The following is a 17,254-nucleotide window of genomic DNA, read 5'->3' as shown; positions in this document are numbered from 1 at the left end:
GCCCAAGAGGAGAATGATATGAAAGCATTACTTTATCTAAAGATTAACATAGCCCATTTTAGTCCAGTGATTCTCAGTTTGATAATAGAAATTCAAGTTTTAGTAAACTATCCCAAAACTGTTCTGTCCTCTCTAAGTAGTAGCATGCGAACGTATAGTTCTTGTACATACATTTTACAGAGGGCATGATACGTTGTGCAGCTTTTGTCAGATAAACACATGGAAACTAAAAAGGCTCTTTAATTTTAAAAGATGTCGTCTTCTCTGTGGTATTATGATCCATTTGGAAGGTGTTGAACATTGCTTTTGTGCTTTAGATTTTAAATGTTGTGAAAAATTACTTTTAAAATACAACATAGTGAGATTTACAACATTAAAGAGGAACACACATTACTCACTGCCGGTGAAATTCTGGTGAGATGGATGCATATTTAAAGTTCTTCAGAGAGTAAGGAAACACCCAGCAGAAAATTCACAACATAGGCAAGGTATTAAAGAGTGTCTGTTCTAAGGTTTGGAGGAACAAATGACCGACTGAGAATTGTGTTTACTCCCTGCTCCTGGACCTCACAGGGCGACGCCACATCTCCACTCTGTTCGGCTGTCCCTTTCCTTGGCTTTTGGATTTCCACTGAGTCCACCCACAAATAGGCAAATAGGCGGGGCAGGGTGGCTGTCCCGCCCAGGGCAAACATCATTTGGTTTCCAAATTCGGATAGAGTTGAAAACACAGGAGTGGAGTGGTCATTGAATAAATAGGAGCAGGACAGCCTCTCTGTACTTTGTGGTGATGATAATGTCTATGTCTTTGTAGAGATCATAACTCTCCATCCTGGGAGCCAAGGAAAATAATAATTAAGTCTTCAATTAATGTGTAGTTATTTATTATTTTCTAAGAGAAAATGACACAGAAGTTGGTCTAGATAAAAATCTCAAAACTTTCACAGGCCTGGCTCTAAAGCTTTAAAAAATGTCCACACGCCTGCGTGCGTGCACACATACACGTCGTTAAGGTAACCAATAACTTCTGTAAACTTAAAACATTTTTAAGGAAAGAATTGCATGGAATAAATTTGACTTTCAAAAGATGACTACTATAAAATGCTACTTATTGTGTCCTCCTATCTGTTCTTTTTTTTTGGGGGGGGGTTAGTTAAGGTGCCAGTGTTAGGAATTAAATTTGGGCCCAGGACCTTTAGATTGAGTTACATCCTCAGCCTTTTTAAAGCTTTTCTTTTCTTTCTTTTTTTTTTTTTTTTAACTTTTGAGACAGATTTTCACTAAGTTGCTAACTTGCACAGGTTGGACCTTAACCTGCCATCCTCCTACCTCAGCCTCCCAGAGTGCTGGGATTAGAGATATGTGCCACCACAGCCCTTCTTGTGTTCTCCTTTGGGTAATTCAGATACTTTTTTGTTAGCTTTCTCTATGGTGTGGCACTGTGCTGAGTTGTGCTGTATGAGAACTCGTAATGTTTCACAGTAACCCTTTGAGTAGGTATTCTTACTGCTGTATTTTACTGATGAAGATCTAAGATAGCGCACAGGTACATAGCCTAGTGTAAGTGACACCAACAGTGAATGACATTGTCAAGAATCAGGTTCAAGATCATTGATGGTTTAATTTGTCCGCTTGTCTCTGGTTTTATCCTCCTTCCAGTTCCTGTCATGTTCATCATAATAGTACTAGATCTAAATAAAATCATATCACGTCTAAATTCTTTGACATGTTTTACATCACTTTGCTTGGAAAACCCTTTTATTTGGAGTGTGAAGACCACTTTTCTCTCTTTGCTTTGGTATTTCTGTGAGGTGTAACCTTTTTTCTCACCACCAGGAAGGGAGGGGATCACTTTCCCCATCCTCCAAACTGCCATTTCATTCATTCAGTGTCAGCAATCTCCCATGCAGTTAAGTTCTCAATGAATATTGAATACCTTTCTAGGGACTGGTCCCACCCACAGCTTTTCCTGTGTGCATGTGTCTGAGGGTTAGAAGTATCCTAGCGAAAGCTGTACATTATCTTTTTAAGGCTGTTACTGGCAACTCTTGGCCACAGTTCTTAGGAACAGATAACAATATTGGTGAGATCCAGCTGCTGGTCTAGAGTTTTCAGTGCAATTCTTCCAGGGACACAGAAAATATAGTGTTTAGCAGGGTGAATTACTGGATAACATTGAGAATTCCATCTGAAAGTTCATAGTTTTTTTCTTTTGTGACCCTGGAAATTTTGGTAACACTGGTTTTAACTTCCCAGAGTGTTAACTAGCTAGGTCCAAGTACTATCTACTACTGGTGTCATTGACCTTCTTTCCAGTTGGCTACAACAACCCCTATGCCAATAGCTTCTAAACTGGACTCATTTTTTGGATAGTGTTTCAGTGTCTAGGTTAAATTGTTTTACATTCTTTAAAAGTTGCTATAGAAAATCAAATATGAATTAAGTTCACTTAATAATGAATATCATCCCTTGATATTGAGATTTAGAGGACTGTGTTCTCATGTATCCTAAGAAGGACCATTATGCACATTCTTACTTATATTTAAATTTGGGTAGAGGACTAGGAGAGTGTACCTTAGTGTTAAAGTACTTGCTAGGCATGTATATCATGGTTCATTTCCTAGTAGGAATGTGTTTACACATGCACACATGCACATACACAACAGACGTGCACATACACACTAAATTCAGATATAGAGCAGCATCCCTAATCCTTCTCCCTGGGTGCTACCTGCAGTCTCCAGGTGTAGGAGTAGCTTCCTTGGGAAGCTATGGGAAGAAAAGAAAAAAATATAAAATGAGCTTGTTGTAGTGGTCTTTCAGATACAAATTCTTTAACAGTGTGTGTAAGAGAGGGAGATATAGTTTAGTGACTTTCCCTTGACAGATTGCCTTCCCTTCCCCCCTTCTAATTCTTCTCTTCTATTCTTTTTTTGCTTTATTTTTTAAGACAGGGTTTTTCTATGTAGGGCAGGCTGACCTCAAACTCATGCTCTTTAAGGCACTATATGTTATCAAAGGGACAGCTGAATAAACTGGGACTATCAGGCAGAGCAGAAAGTATTACACATAGAAGTCTGTTTTCAGAAAAAGATTTCAAGATTGACAAATGTTTAGAGTGCTAAGAAGTCAGGGGAGATAAGAATAGAGAAGAGTACTGTTGTCCAGTCTCCAGTGGGGTCACTGAAGATAATGAAGATGTAGGACAGTCTCGGCGGGGTGGGATGGAGACAGCCAAATGCAGTGGGTTGCTGAGAGAGATGAGGCAAGGAAGGAGAAAAGTAGAAACAAGCTATAAAAACTTTGTAAAAAATTGTGCTCATGTATCTAAAGTATACAATATATAATGGAGTAGATTGATTTCTGTAGCCAAGAAAATTAACATCCTCATCTCCTCACATAATTTCCTTTTTTATGAGAAGAACATCTGAAATATGTTTTTTTAGCTGATGTCCTGTATACAGGAGAATATTAACTGTAGACTTCATTCTGTGCATTAGATGTTTGGTCTTTTTTTAATGAACACCTTGAAGGTAAAAGACAGTGAATAAATGAATGGAGATAGATACAACATAAAGTGAAACTTTGTTTTCAAAATGGGAAGATTATTGAGTTCTCTGAATTTTGCTTAAAAGTATGCTGCTTTTTAAAACTACTATTTGAGACACATTCTCTTCAGATAAAAGGGCTTGTGAAAAGGTTACATGACTGTGCCTAGAATGATTTTGTAAGACTTGTAAATTCCTTCTTTTACATATTTGCCAGAGGTAAGGAGTGCCTGGTGCTGACAAACACGATAAACAGTAGGACAGGGCAGTCAGTGTAGCATTCTCTGCAAGTAAATAGCTACAGCCGCACTGTTTCTAAGAGGCTTCCTAGAAGAGTTGTAAGTATTTATATTTGTAAAACTTTTAAAATAATTTAACATTGGCTGCTTTTTAAAATTTTCTAATATTTCTCTTTTGGTATTATTGTTGTTAAACATGTCTGTGGATTCCTTTTTTCTTGGTCTGTGTTTAGTAGAAAAAGCTAAAGAATTTAGGATTTTGTGAATTGATGTTACATAATTCATTTTTCTTGAGATATATGTGTGAGTGTGTGTGTGTGTGCATGCAATGATCTATATATGCCCACTGGAAAAGAAAAAACATTTTATATGTAGCAATCCATTAAGCCTGTATATATAAAATTTCTACTGTTCATTATGTTCTTATTTGAAGCACTTTCAAGTTTTAAGACATAGTAAAATTCATTTAAAATTCTGATGCACATTCCAATAAACTATGATAAATTACATTCAACTGGGCCTTTAATTTTACAAAGTATAATCACAATCTTTTTAAAGCAAGAATATTATGAAGCAGGCTTTGGGTGTGTTCTCCAGTTAACATTAGTAAATAACTAAACTGAGATTTGGAGGTGTTAAATTACTTGACGAAGAAATTCAAACTAGAATTAAGCCTTTTTGATCTTTGGATGAGCAGTGTTTCCTCTCTAGCTCCTGGAAAGGGCCCCTCTGCATTAACAGCACTCTGGAAGCGAGGAAAAACTGCATCTAGTTACATTTAACTAAATTAAATTTTAAAAACCCCGTAACACATGGTCATTAGAGCAGACCTTGAATGGAATATTAACTGTCAGCATGAACTATGAAAAAGAGTGTTGTTTATGGAAATTCTAACCAAGTTGGTACATGATTCTGTAAAACTTTGCTGAACTGACCCAAAAGTGGAGTGTAACTTAGCTACAGAGTATAGCCTGGCTCAGTTCAACTGAACTTTTCTGCTAATGTGTGTGCTAAAACTGTTCTCTCTCTCTCTTTCTCTCTCTCTCTCTCTCTCTCTCTCTCTCTCTCTCTCTCTCTCTCTCTCGCTCTCTCTCGCTCTCTCTCTCTTTCTGTATCTCTCTTTGTCTCTGTCTGTCTGTCTGTCTGTCTTTTACAAATGCTGTACCACTGAGCTACATCCCCAGTCCAATATGTGCTAAAATTTAATTCTTTTAAGGACCATACTAACACCATCTCTTGAATAGATGCTGGTTTTATGTTCGATGAATGTCAAAATGAGTTATTTTTGTTTATGGTGAGGTTTTAGTAAAAAATATTTGTGGGCAGTCAAAATTCCTCTGATTGAAACTCCAAATGGTTTATGTTGAAAGTTTGGTGACTTAAAAGAATAAGATAAAGAAAACAAGTGAGCTGTTACTGTGATTTTGTTTTATATTTTCTGAAACAGTTTATTATTTAAAGAAGTCTTAGTGATAAAATTATAAAATTGTAAAATTTTATAAAATGAAGAAATAATAATTGTACTTTAAATCTTCAAAGTGTAAATTTACTTGTTACAAAATGTCTTAAATAAGGAAAAAATATTCAATAGAGTTAGAGTAGCAGTTTTTTAAACCAAGAGCTGTTTCTAAAGTATCTCCCTAAAATGTAATTCAAACAATTAACATTTAAATTTCTCATACACGTGAGTTATATTTATATCTCTAAATTGTTGATGACAAATCTTATCACCTATAAGGTCCATGTAAATCAAAACAGCAGAAAATACAATCTCACATTCTACATTTTTAAAATAGATCATAAAGCTACTATCTATCACTGCTTAATTGTTGCTAAGCACACACTGTGAAGATTAACAGTTAAACAAATCTATTTATTCATGTAGGCCATGAGGTCAGTTGATTGAAGCCCTAAATAGGTGGACTTGATGATGTCATTAATAAGAAGGAGAAAAATATACCCCTGGGGTCCTTCATTTACTCCCACTCAGCATGTTCTTTAGCAAGCAAGTTGCTGGACTATATGAAATCAAGAAAAAACTAACACGAGTAATGGACTTGCTTAACACAATCTCATTATACATTCCATCTGAAGAGTATTATGCAGTTTTCATGTTTGGAATAATTACACATTAATTTTCAGAATTAAGATTTGAATTTAATTTTGGTAACTTTTAGTGGAATTTTGAAGTTATGTAGCAGTAACATTAAATGTGAGGGTTAGGTGCTTCCCTTTTTAAGCTTGTGTTAAAAGTGGATAATTTATATGACAAAGCAATGGGAGGTTAGTGTATAACCCATATACATGGAGATGTACAATTTGACTCATATTTTCTAAATTTGTTTCAATCTTTTCACAACACCATCTCTGGAAAGGATTCTTTTTTTTTGGTCTTTTTCGTTTGTCAGTTAGATCATAGAACTCCCAGTCATAAGCATATGAACCTATTTTTTGTAATAACTTGTTTTTGTTTTTTTGTGGCACAGAGATTCAACTCAGGGTCTCATGTATATGAGGCAAGCACTGTGCCACTGAGCTATGTCCTCAGCCCTGGAAACTTCTTTGTTTTACAAAGTCATAAATATTACAGACTCTTAGATTATAAAATTTTTCTAATTTTTAAGCATCATCTCATTAGATCACTTAATAATTTTATCTTAGTATTAAACCTATCTGTATCATACTAAAGAGAACCTTCCAAATTATCTGTAGGATGATAAAGAAAACAGTATATGAAATAAAAGTCAAGGACAAGAACGAACATTTGGTTCTGTAAAAAAGAAAATGAGAAACAGGTAAACTGCTTCGTAAATGCCCTAAGATTTCTCCCCATTGGTCCAAAGGCAAACAGAACCTTCCACCATGGAAACTTTGGCCACTGCCTCCCATATAAAGAAGGACTTCACTCGATTTCATTCCATTTATAAGTCAAATACACATCTTAATTCAGTTTTAATCAAATGTATTCAAAATCAAGTGAAGACTATTAAAATATGAGCAACACAAAAGATACAAAATTGCATATTCCATTACTTTTAATAATGGAATCATTATTACTTCTTCTATACGTGCAGTATTGACTGCAATACAGCTATGGCCTGAAGTTAAACAAGAACTCCCACTGGATCTCATCGTTTAGCCCAAGATAGTATTGAACTCATGATTATCCTGCCTCAGCCGCCCACGTGCTGGAATTATAGGGATGTGTCAGCATCCTGCTCTGAATAAAATTTGTGCCAAGTCTTTGTTCAAACTCTATTAACAACTGCTACTACATGGAGTATTATAGATAAACGTCATTGTTTCTAGATCCATCATTTCCTTAGAAAAGATTTGAGTAAATTAGACTGCTATATATTTGTCATTCCTTTTTCTTTTTTCTAGAAAGGGAGGTTTCCAATGCAGATTTGCAGTATGTATAGTTTTATGTACTCCCATAGTACTAAAGAATATGGTAACTATGAGGGCCAGGTATAATATTTTAGGTAATTTAAACCAAATGTATTAAAACAACTTGCTTTACAGATTATAAGAGCACAGTTCTAATAATAGCATGTGCATAACTAATGATTTCCTTCTCATGAGTTACTGTTTCTTTTAGATGTCATTCCAGAGACAATAATAAATTGCATTGGGTGGGGGAGAGGTTCATACAATGTGTAATTTTTTTGTTTTCAAACACTCTAAGAAGAGTTTTAAGATTTTGAATTGGTGTTTCACTAGCGCTGAGCACAGAGTTGGATGTGGTAATGGAATGGCCAGGGGAATAGGAAATGGGGCTTTGGAACAAACTATCCTAGATTTGAACTCTATATCTGCGGTTTTCAATGACTAAGGCTACGGCAACTTCCCTCCTGTGAATTTGTTTCTTGTTCGTTTAGGCATAACTATTCACAAGGTAGTTGTAATAAGGAGCTTGCTTTCATGGTCCCCTCCCTGTTCTTCTCAGGAGCTTTCTTTCCTTCAATAAATATTTCCTCCTCAAAAAAATATATATAGTCACCTGCCCATCATAGTGTTATGTTTTTAGAGTGTTTCAGTAGTACTTGTTGAATAACCAAACTGAAGTCATATTAAAAAGCCGGGGGCAGCAAGATAACTTCAGGGATTTTACCAAGTAATTGATTAATACTGTGAAATAATAAACTTTTGATTCTTTGAATGTAGGAAGTGTTGTATCTATATCTCTTCCCAAAACCAATGTATGTGGTTGATGAATGCTTGTGATGGATGAGTATGAAAGAGACAACTTGTTTCTCTACCTTCTGCTTCAGAGTTCTTTTCTATGTACAGTTAACTTTAATTCTGCAAAATTACTCTTGGTGCGCTCATTTTAATTAATCTGTAATTGTCTTTTTCACAGCCCCCTATATAAACCGTAATTTTTTTTACTAAGTATTGTGTGAGAATATATATAATTTCTTAAAGAGAATTCTCATCCTAATGTGAAGTTGTTAGTAAAAGGTAAATGATTCTTCACAATAGATGAAAATAGAAAACTTTTAATGGGAGATACTGAGACTCCTGTTGATTGGTTGGCTTCAGGCAATATATAAAAATGACCAGACTGTTGTATGACTAACTTTCTTTGGGGAGATTCTCCTTGATTTCTGAGAATGGTGATTTCACATAAAAGTGAAACAGTATTTCATACTATATATGTCAAAAATCCTACCCATCATATTTTTAAGAAATTAGTGGAACACTAATTTTTAAATGTGGAACACATTTGGATATCTCAGTATATGTGTTGGTATGGATGTTCACATATGTGTAAGGAAGCATTCATTCAACAGTGTTTTATTAAGCATATTCTTTGCATATTGTTATAGATTTTTTTTAGATTTAGGTTATTTACATATTCTTTTAGATTATCCAGGATATACATGGGATGATTAAAAAATATGATGAATATTTAAAATTATTGCGGTAAAGACACATTGCCATTTAACCACTTGCCAGGATTCCTCTTGGTTTTGAGAACACTTACTCCATCATTTTTACCACTTTGTGAATCAGTTCGAGAAATTGTTTCATGAGTATCTATCTGTATGATAAAAAGTGGTAAATGTTCTGCCAAGCACTATTCAACAGAAAACCAGGCTGTAAAAATATTACAGTGCCCTCTTACACCATGTTTTCTGGATTTAACACTTTTTGGCTCTTCCTCAAAGTTAAAATGATTAATGAAAGATAAATATTTTGAATCAGTTCTGAAGTTGAAGCAGTCATAAGTAAAGATACTGATTAAAGAGGACCTCTAGAACTGCTTCAAGAAGTGGCAAGAACAAGGGGAGGTGTGTTTGAAGTAATGGGGAGTATTTTGAAGGCAGTTAATGACTATGTGTCTTTTACTGGGATACGTTTTTAAAATCTAAATACCTACTGTAATTTACAGTGGCACTACATACATTAAACCACTTGTGTCTCAGGTAGCTTCCATTCAGTAATCAGAATTCTTTAATCTGAATCAATGTTCAAAATTGTGAGCAGTTTCAGTAAACCATTTTTATATCATTCTTTTATGAAGAGTATACAATGCATGCACACATTTCTTTGCTTGGCATGTGATCATGTGCTTGTAATAAAAAAAATACCTAATGATGAGTGAGGAAATAGGGAAGCCAATACTTTCTCAGAGATCTTAATTTCTTATACATAATATTTAGAGTTGTGGATATGGCTTAGTGGTACAGTTCTTCCCTTGCATACCCAATGCCTTGGGTTTGATTCTTAGCACCACAAAACAAACAAGCAAAAACACACACACTAATACATAATGGTTGGTGTTTAACTTCATTATGATTTTCCAGTTCTGATGACACAAATAAGATTCAATTTCTGTATATTAAATTTTGTATCATTGGAGAGACCATCTTATGAAAACACTTATTTATAGAAATGGGAATTTTTAGATCATTTCTTCCCCAGATGGATTACTTCTGTAGAAGAATAGAAATGGTGATTTCTAGAGAGCTGTATTTACATATCTGTATCTTAAGACTGCTTAAATTATAATGTTTACTGAGATGATTGTCAGTATTACCTCTGGCATATGTGATCTGGTCCATAGTGTTCTCATTTGTTGTTATTTCCCTAGAAATTGTAAAATGAATTAAGAGATGGCTGATAGGTTGGTTTGTTGGTTTTGGGGTTTGTTTTTTAATTGTTTGGCCTCCAAGTATTTGATCACACTTAGAAAATCAAATTTTGAGTTACACTGCTTTGAACATTTGTCATCATTGCTAACCATTAGAGAGGTGCAAATTAAAACAACACTAAGATTTCATCTTACTCCAGAAAAAATGGCCATCATCAAGAAATCAAATAATGCCACAAAGGCTGTGGCGGAAAAAGGAACCTTTCTACAATATTAGTGGGAATTCAAACTAAGGATACTCACTATGGAAATCAGTATGGAGATTCCTCAAAATTCTAAAACTAGAGATCTCATTTGACCCCGCTATTCCCCTTCTAGGTATCTTCCCAAAAGAGTTAAAAGAATCATATTGCAGTGATACATGCATCTCCATGTTTATAGTAGTACAATTCATAATAGCTAAATCTTGGAAGCAGCATGTATGTTTATCAACAGATGAATGGATAAAGAAAATGTGATATACATAAAGTAGAGTACTACTCTGACATAAAAATAAACTTGAGTGTTTTTCAGGAAAATAGATGCACCCTGAGGTCATAATTTAAGTGAAGTAGACACAGAAGCTTAAATATCACAGATTTCTTTTACATGAGAGACCCAAAATATAAAAAGTGAAATAAAATATAATACAAAGTATATAGAGAGTTCTTTCTCAAATGGTAAGGGGAACAAGAGATGGAGGACAAAAGAATAAGGAATTTGTCTTAGTTACTTTTTACTCGTTGCTGAGACAAAATACCTGATGCACCAAGTTGGGAAAGGAAAGGTTTATTTCTTACAGTTTTTGGAGGTTTCAGACCATACTTAGCTCCAAGGCAGGGTGGCATGGCAGGGCCGCAGTTCATGGCGGCTGCAAACATCAAGCCAAAATAGGCAAGAGAGCGAGACACACCTTCTTCTTGCCATTACATCACATCCTAGCTCCACCCCTAGGCCAGTGTAGCACTCACATCCCCAATCCAAGTGCTAGACAATGAACCAATCACAAATGCATAATGCAAATGCCTGAGGCCTGAGGGCCACCAACATAAACCATGACAGAATTAAAAGGGAATAAAAAAAGAAATACGATCTGTTACATACATGTACCAACTCCACGCAAAGAATGTAAATGTTATGTAATAAAAAAAAAAAGATTTTTCAATGTATTGATTAAATTCTCCAGTAGAAACACTGTAGAAATTCTTAATTATAACTAATTAGATCAAGTAAGATTCCTTGTTGGATCATACTACATAGATGGCTGTTCTTGGCGCAGTGAACTCCCAAAGGCAGTTAGTTACTTTCTAGCTGGCCTGCAGTATTTTTTTTTTTGAAAATTTAATTTTGTCCATTTTTTAACCTATTAAGGCCTATTTTTATTACATATTTTAACAGTATATTGTGATTTACTAAATACTGCCAATGCTGAATTTGAAAACAAGAAATGTGTTTGTCTAAGTTAAATGCCTCAGAAAGAATCTTAAATAGCAATTTGGAGTGATATGCTCTAAATGTGCTGTTGAATTAAATGTAAATGAGATAAGCATAAGAATAAAGTACGGTTTTAAGAATCATGGAATTTGCACTCAAATTGGAAAGGGTGTGTGGAAAGATGTGCATGTAAGTGTTCATAGCAACATTATACACAATAGTCAAAAATGGGAAATAAACCAAATGTCATCATTTGATGATGGGTTCAATGAAATGTAGTAGATTCATACTGTTACATGTTATCAGGTAATAAAATGTAATGAATATATCCTGCAATATGGATGAAGCTTAGTGGAAGAAGCAAGGTAAAAAATACATACTGTATGATTTCATTAATATAAAATGTTAAAAGAGAAATAGAAAGTACATGAGTAGGCTGAGTAGGTTGGGGTTAGAACAAATATATTAGAAAGAAAAAATTGATTTCAGCTTATGTAAATCAGTTACAAGAAATACTAGAGTGGAATACTTAAATTTCCTGGTCCCGCCCCTCATTTTATAAGATGAAAAAGTCACCTTCACTTGCTAAGTTTAATTCAGGTGTCCAGTGGTTATCTCATCATAACTTTAGTTTGCACTTCGGTGAAGGATAATGATGTTGAACATTTTTGTGTGCTTCACTGCTATTAGCACTATTCTTCACACTGATGAAAGTTTCAAAGCCTTTTCATGTTTTATAATTGGAATATTGGCTTTCTTACTGCTTAGAGTAGTCTCTGTAAGTTCTATGTTATTTCTTTTTGTTGGATGTGTGACTTGTAAATATCTTCTTCCAGTCTGTGACTTACCTTTTCATCCTCTTAATAATGTCTTTCAGACAGTAGTTTCTAATTTTTGATTATCAAGACATAATAATATATGCAGTATTTCAGTCTTTGGTTAACTGTGTGTTTGTTGCAATGCCTAAGAATTTCTACCTAATTATTGGTCCAAAGGATTTTTTTCCTCCTGTGTTTTCATCCAAGTATTTTATAAACTTATATTTTATACCAGAGCAACTTTGGGTTGTACAAGGTGCAACTTTAGATATTAATCTTTCTTTTTTAAAAGTAAAGTTAGTTTATTGTACCCATTGCTCTTCCAGTGTGAATTGTCTATAAATGCTAATTATGAAAAATATTTGAAAGAATCACTGATTGAAATCAGAACATCATGTCTTTCACTCCATCCTTCATGAATGTACAAACTGCCGTCAGTTTGACCACACATGATTTCAAGGTGAATGGCTTTACTGCCCCGCTGTAGGTGATGTTTCTAATAAGCTGGCATCTGGGCCATTTCCCTTTTCACTTGTCCATCATAGTTCTGGAAGAATTCTAAGAGTAGCCCCTTCCTTCATTATTACCTTAGAAGGAGTACAGTGAGTTAGAAGCTCATAGAACCTTCCACGAACTTCAAGGGGACTTTGTGACATCTGCTGACTGACAATAGCAATCCTTATCTCAGTCAGAGAATTTCTTGATCTGCAGTAAAAAGATAGTGTTGCCCTCTGCAGGCTCAACATAAAGTTTTTTTGAGATTTCTACAGGGATTTTATGAGCCGGCTTGAAAGGAAGATTTAGCTCTTCCTCCATGCATACAGTTATTAACACATGACAGATGCCTTTAATGCTGCGAACAGGCTTCTGAATTGTAGGCACCATGGGTGTTTCTAGTGCCTTCTCTATTGCAACAGCTTAGATTTTAATATTTCTGAGCTGAGATACTAGGTACAAGTAGTTCTTCTAGCTAGTGTTTTTGTCAAAACATGGTGCTAGAAAAGTAACTTCGGAAAATTTAAGTTTTCTTTCTCATTATGCTGTGATTTTTGTGCTTCACTGTGTTTTTTTCCCAGAGTGCATCAGATCCCAACACAGGTTTAACATTTCTTGATAATGATGACTCAGTGATGTTTACCAAAGTTCACATTTGATTATTGCGATTGTAACTTGAAAGCAATATTTGCTTTCATCCTTTGACTAATCTACCAGTATGCTTGCTTAACTGACAGTGCACTGAGAATTGCTGTTCTCATGTTTGATAATGTGGTTAGTTCTTGGCATCCTCCTGAAACTTCAACTCAGAATTTTTTAACTTCTTTTTTAGTAAAATTTTCTTTCTTTTATATTGCATCAGGAAATGTAACATCCATGGGTAAGTTTTTGTGTCTAGTTGGTAGCTTTTTTCCTTTGAATTTTTTTTTTTTTTATTTAAAGAAAGGGAAACAAAAGAATACATGGAGATTTTTAAAAAAGGGTAGAAATGATACAAACTTACAGAAAAACAAAGGGTAAGAAATTGCTGGTTGATAAGTTACACATTGTCATCTTAGAAGTAGCTGTTCATGTTATTGTTTTGCTGCCTTGCTATGACTTGGTATTCCCTATAACACAGAGAGGATAGATATATAGGTAGAAATTCACACATGGGTTCTTTTTTTCTTTTTAATTATTTATGGGAACAGATTATATAATGTAAGATGTAATGAACAGATACTCTGAGGAAGAGATGCTAAGAAACCCGAGGCTAATTTAGTAGCATTATGATAGAAATTCTAGCAATACTAATGTTTGCTGATTAGAATGACATTGGACTGGTTTCTTGAGTTCAATTTCAGCATATGTAGAGATGGGGACAGCTATCACAAAGAGAAGGAGAGATGCGTTGGTAGTTACTATTGTCTTCCCTAATTTGGTACTTGAGGACCTAAAAAGTCTTCAATGATTTGATTAGTTCTATAATATACACTAAGTATATAAGGTGGGTGAAGATGGGGACAACTATTTGTAAGAAACTAGAGACAGTTAGATAGACAATCAAGATCTCCAGTGGGCCTGCTGCGAAATCTGTATTTCTTTAAATTGTTTTTTTAACTGCTATGTTCTGTTTTGATATGTTTAATCTTACCCTCTTTGAGAAGTAAAACAAATGTGTAGGACTGATAACCATGTTACTGAGCTCTTGTTCGATCATAGAGCAGAAGGGTTTGTAGTGTCATTTTATGAATGTCATTCTAAATGCTTTAATTTCCTTTGAATTTTTATGAATAAGTATTTAACCTTTTTGAAAAAGTAGAGATGAAAATTATATTGTAAGTCGATATGACTTTTTATGCTTAACTTTTATGCTAAAGAAGAAAGAGGTTAAAATTTTTCTATGGTTATCTCTGTATTAGCGTTAATATAAAAAAAAATTAAGTTGTAACACCAGTCACATTCTGTAACATTTTTAGACCTATTTTCCATATCAGCCTGATTCTTTCATATGCACTGCTACAAGGCAACAAAATGTTGGTCCATGTGGCAGTTTCAGTAGATGATGTTGAGTCCAGTTGCTGCTGACATTGACTTATGAACAGAAAACTTCACACAGAGTGAATGGAGTCACAGTGAACATTAGGATATGATTTCAATTGGTTGAGAGAAATTATTTAGTAATTTCTATAAGTATTTATAAATTATTTTGACTTGCTACTCAATAAAGAATAGTATTTGCTAGAGAACTACACACAAAACACTTGTCAGAGTTCCTGTAACTAGATAAGCATTCAGTTAATATTGACTTCATGTAGGGTTCACTTAGGTTATCTTTGCCACTGTTTGGATTCATTTTCTTTTTAACTTCCTGGTAAGTGAGGAATCTTTGGTATATGTGGTAGTTCTTTACGTTGTTTTGAGCGTACACTGGGTGCCCAGTAAATGTTGACTCTTGGGATTCATTGTATATATTATTTTCAGGTCTGTTTTTTCAAACCTGCTCTTTGGATTATGTTAATTTTATGTCTCTTCCAGCCGCCTGGGATTGAACCCAGGCCTTGTACCTGCCGCAGACATGCTATATCTCTGAACTACAACCCAGCCAGTTTGTTTTTTCTTGACATGTCATTTTTATGGGAGATTTTCCTCATATTTCTTCTTCCTTAAACATTACCTAAAAGGTATTTAGAGAAACAAGGGACAAATAAAATTTCAGTGACATTTGTGGAACGGAAAGCTTTAATTTTTGATTTAATATGTGTATTTCTGTCCTAGTTGTTGGTCCGTGTGGCAGTTCTGAGAAGGAGGGAGGAAAACAGAAAAGGCAGCGAGGGAAAGAGTGGATATGTATCAAACTGTTAAATTATATTTGGGTCTTTTGGCGTAGAACTACTGCTTACTTAAAAAATATGAAGGGAATTAGTTCCTTTCATTGCATAATTAATTTCCTGCTTTAATAAAAACAAAAATAGACTGGGGATTTAAATGTGTGGAAGCCATGATGAACTTTTGGACAGCTTTTAAGATTTCTTATATTCACTAGTTCTGACATATCCTGAGTTAGTATGCATTGAATTTTTTTTTAATCATATCCATACGTATACTTGACTGACTCAGGTAGCAAACATCAGGCAACATATAGATTTCATAAAGTTTCCAAGAGCGTATATTATTACTCTGAGTACTTCTGTGACAGGCACTGGATTATTAGACCAGTAGTTTTCAAACTTGGTTGCATTTTAGAATCAATTGGGGGATGTGTTTTTATTAATACATATTTGCAATACCCAATGATTATATTCTTTATAAGGAGTTTGTACATGTACATAACACATCTTAATTTTTTTCTCACCTTCCCCCTCTATTTTCTCATTTGAGAAAAATCTTTTTTCTTCCTATTACCTACCATTTATTTTTCTGTTTATTTATGTTTTAAGTTTCTCATATAAGAGAAACCATGTGATATTTAAGCTTTTATGTCTGGTTTTTTTCACTTAATGTTAGAGTCTCAAGGTGGATTCATTTTCCAACGGATAACTTAACATTCATCTCTCTCTATGTCAGTGTAGTACTCTTTTGTAAATAATTACCACATTCTCTTTATCCATTCAACTGTTGATGAATCTATAGGCTACTTCCAAGATTAGCTATTATGAATTGTGCTACTATAAACATGGGAAAGCATGTATCATTGTAAAGTGATTCTTTAACTCTTAGTAAGCTATCTAGAAGGGGAATATCTGGATCAAATGAAATTTCTGATTTAGCTTTTTGAGAATTATGTCATTTAACATCTTATTAGTTAGCTACCATAGTACATATTCAGCTTCACCAGAATTATATTTAGAAAATTTTACTTCTATTGGAATATCTATTTGCTTAAAGCAGAATAAGAAAAGTATAGTGCGTCATAAAGTTATTTGGCAAGTTAATTTGAAATATAGCCCTAATTAAGGCCAAAGAAATGTAGATGTTCATTGTACTTAGTAGATTAGTCCCGGTGTGTTTATGTGTGCATGTATGAAGATACATGCATGTGTAAGTGTGTGTGCATATATACATGTGTACACAAAGATGTATACCAGTATATGTGGAACATATTCAGGGTAAGATAAAAAAATGATCCTATATAATATATAATAAGGTACGGAATTGTAATTATGAAGTAGGGTAATTGTATATTGTGAAATATACTACATTTGCACTGCATAATGACTTCTTGTTACATGAAAAGTATAGCAGACTCATCAGTACTGTCAATTTGTACTGTCAGTTTGTTACATAATTTTTAAGACAAGAAATTTAGGAAAAACTAAACTAATTTGACTTAAGAAACAAGAAAGGTACCAAGAGATGGAAGGGGGAGAGAAAGCACAAGAGAATTAAGGTGTTGTGTGCATGTACCAACTCTCCAGGATGAAGTCAGTCATGCATTGCTGATGTGTACTAATAAAAATGAAAAAGTAAAAAATGTTTACCCAGCTTTTTTTAGTTGAAGCCTAAATTAAGTTGGGAGACTCCTGTTACTGCCACTTGACCCATTTATTGTGTGAAATAGGATACAGAGCATGTTATTCCTTCTGGATATATAACACCCAG

At 34.3% G+C, this 17,254-nt stretch overlaps 1 protein-coding gene and 1 pseudogene across 5 annotated transcripts in view; one reads left to right on the top strand and one right to left on the bottom strand.

Annotated features, from left to right (window-relative positions):
• Cobll1 (cordon-bleu WH2 repeat protein like 1) overlaps positions 1 to 17,254 on the top strand; it is a 154,074-nt gene that overhangs the window by 56,103 nt on the left and 80,717 nt on the right. The gene's annotated exons all lie outside the window — the stretch shown is intronic.
• Positions 5,365 to 15,565, bottom strand: LOC134478297 (replication factor C subunit 3-like; annotated as a pseudogene).

This window comes from Cavia porcellus, unplaced genomic scaffold, assembly GCF_034190915.1.
Source record: "Cavia porcellus strain 051 isolate PalLab524CR breed Dunkin Hartley unplaced genomic scaffold, mCavPor4.1 scaffold_12, whole genome shotgun sequence".
In the NCBI taxonomy this organism is placed as follows: Eukaryota; Metazoa; Chordata; class Mammalia; order Rodentia; family Caviidae; genus Cavia; species Cavia porcellus.
Note: the sequence above shows the minus strand (reverse complement) of the source record. Positions and strands in the feature narration are given on the sequence as shown.